We start from the raw sequence: 3,154 nt of genomic DNA, 5'->3' as shown, positions 1-3,154 counted from the left end.
GAAGGGAGTAAGACAGGGTTGTACCCTCTCCCCGATGTTATTCCATCTATATATTGAGCAAGCAGTAAAGGAAACAAAAGAAAAATTCGGAGTAGGTATTAAAATCCATGGAGAAGAAATAAAAACTTTGAGGTTCGCCGATGACATTGTAATTCTGTCAGAGACAGCAAAGGACTTGGAAGAACAGTTGAATGGAATGGACAGTGTCTTGAAAGGAGGATATAAGATGAACATCAACAAAAGCAAAATGAGGAGAATGGAATGTAGTCGAATTAAGTCGGGGGATGCTAAGGAAAATAGATTAGGAAATGAGACACTTAAAGTAGTAAAGGAGTTTTGCTATTTGGGGAGCAAAATAAATGATGATGGTCGAAGTAGAGATGATATGAAATGTAGACTGGCAATGGCAACTAAAGCGTTTCTGAAGAAGAGAAATTTGTTAACATAGAGTATAGATTTAAGTGTCAGGAAGTCATTTCTGAAAGTATTTGTATGGAGTGTAGCAATGTATGGAAGTGAAACATGGACGGTAAATAGTTTGGACAAGAAGAGAATAGAAGCTTTCGAAATGTGGTGCTACAGAAGAATGCTGAAGATTAGATGGGTAGATCACATAACTAATGAGGAAGTATTGTATAGGATTGGGGAGAAGAGAAGTTTGTGGCACAACTTGACCAGAAGAAGGGATCGGTTGGTAGGACATGTTCTGAGGCATCAAGGGATCACCAATTTAGTACTGGAGGGCAGCGTGGAGGGTAAAAATCGTAGGGGGAGAACAAGAGATGAATACACTAAGCAGATTCAGAAGGATGTAGGTTGCAGTAGGTACTGGGAGATGAAGAAGCTTGCACAGGATAGAGTAGCATGGAGAGCTGCATGAAACCAGTCTCAGGACTGAAGACCACAACAACAGCAACAACAGGATACTTTGCACCTAAATGAGAACAGTAGATATGAGCGCATATCACAACTGGACAAATATGTCAGGAGGGAAATGAAATTAAAAGTCATTCTGTAGGCTTACTGGATTTGGGATGGGTGAGGATGCTGTACAACACACTGGCTTCCAGGAGGCGCGCCCGCCCCGGACGTCGGTGGAGCGCCTGTCGCGCTCGCTGCCCGCGGCGCGCGCGGCGCAGGTGGTGGCGGCGCGCCTGGCGCAGCCCGACTGCGTCCTCAGCGGCTGGGTGCTGGTCGGCTTCCCCAGGGACGCCGACGACCTGGCGCAGCTCGACCGCACCACCTACCCGCCCAACAGGGTCTTCCTCTTCAAGGTTAGTGCCGCTCGACACTCGTCATCAGGCGACCTGTTTAAAACGAAACGGGAAGGGGCAACAGCAAAGTAAATGGAAACTGAATTACAAAGTAAAATTGACTTATGCACACAACGAGTCTACTAGTGTTACAGAAAGGGCCGGCCGCTGTGGCCGAGAGGCGCTTCTGTCCGGAACCGCGCTGCTGCTACAGTCGCAGGTTCGAATCCTGCCTTCGGCATGGATGTGTGTGATGTCTTTAGGTTAGTTAGGTTTAAGTAGTTCTAAGTCTAGGGGACTGATGACCTCAGATGTTAAGTTCCATTGTGCTTAGAGCCATTTGGACCATTTTATCACGTTGTTGTTGTTTTTGTTGCTGTCTTCAGTCCTGAGACTGGTTTGATGCAGCTCTCCATGCTACCCTATCCTGTGCAAGATTCTTCATCTCCCAGTAGTTACTGCAACCCACATCCTTCTGAATCTGCTTAGTGTATTCATCTCTTGGTCTCCCTTTACGATTTTTACCCTCCACGCTGCCCTCCAATGCTAAATTTGTGATCTTATCTTATTTTGTTTTTATTTTTCGGAACAATAGCCGCTTTCATCCCGACCTCTTGTCCTTCGGCGTCCATTGCACCTCTATGGCTCTTTCCCACCAGTAAAACATTCGCCCTTCTCACGACTTGTGGCTGTACTCTACTTACACTTGCGTTTCGGATCTGCGCTTGCATAAAACATACGCACACAATATGTGATCTTACCTGTACCACTACTACCATAAATTAAGGTTTGTTTCATCGGTACAGTAGAAAGGAAGTGGGACATGTTGTGTCTTGAATAACAACGTGTACCATCACAGATCTATGTAAGATCAAAGATGTCGTTTACAATATCTTAAATAACTAGTCGCAATATTGTACACCTTTGGCTTTCCATAAATTACTGTTTATTCCACATCAAAAACCTCTTTCGACAAAGCCTTAGTACCATTCTTTCCACATTCAAATATTTTCAATTAAGTAGATTCAGAAGATGTAGGCTGCAGTAGGTACTGGGAGATGAAGAAGCTTGCACAGGATAGAGTAGCATTGAGAGCTGCATCAAACCAGTCTCAGGACTGCAGACCACACCAACAACAACAACAACAAGTTTTTCCGTTCATGGGGTTCATCGGGTGTAAATGTTAATCTCTTTATATCATTGTATGGTGATTTTTATTTCATAATTTATGCTAATTCCTCACGAGGTATGCCCTCCTTGACATACCTTTCTCTTTCAACATAATATGTCACATTCTACATGCCAGTGAACGTAGTCCTAAACAGAATATTGTCAAATATTAATGAACGACTTTAAAAGAAAATTCTTAAAAGGACCAATTACTTTACTTCAAAATACGTTCCTAGTCATAAAAACCAATGAGACTGTTCATGACTGTTTACGCTCTCTCTCTTTTTAGTTACAAATCTGTCGATTATGGGTAATCTCTTGTAACTGCTTTGCCACAAAAAAGTTCCCTCAGGTAATTTGGTACACAACATTCCAAATTTTTAGTTACCGTAAAGAGTTACATGTTTGAATTACAATTTACTGTACTTCTCCTTTCTTCAAATCTCAGACTTACGTTCGTATAACATGCATGGAAGATCAAAAGAATCAGCATTGAGCAGATAAGTCCATAAGCAGAGTCAGGAAAAGAATGTGCTTTGTCTATATTATCAAATTGTTCAAGAGAGCAATTTCAAAGATTGAAACCGAATTTCATAGATACTAATGGACAAAATTAATGAATACAAACTCATCTATAAGGACATGTCATTTACATTAAGTTTAATATTAATTGATTCCTTAAATATTTATATTGTGGTTTCATAGCATAATATTTAAAGCAATGCCACGCA

Source organism: Schistocerca cancellata, unplaced genomic scaffold, assembly GCF_023864275.1.
Source record: "Schistocerca cancellata isolate TAMUIC-IGC-003103 unplaced genomic scaffold, iqSchCanc2.1 HiC_scaffold_1100, whole genome shotgun sequence".
In the NCBI taxonomy this organism is placed as follows: Eukaryota; Metazoa; Arthropoda; class Insecta; order Orthoptera; family Acrididae; genus Schistocerca; species Schistocerca cancellata.
The sequence above is the reverse complement of the archived record's forward strand: the minus strand, read 5'-3'. Positions refer to the sequence as shown.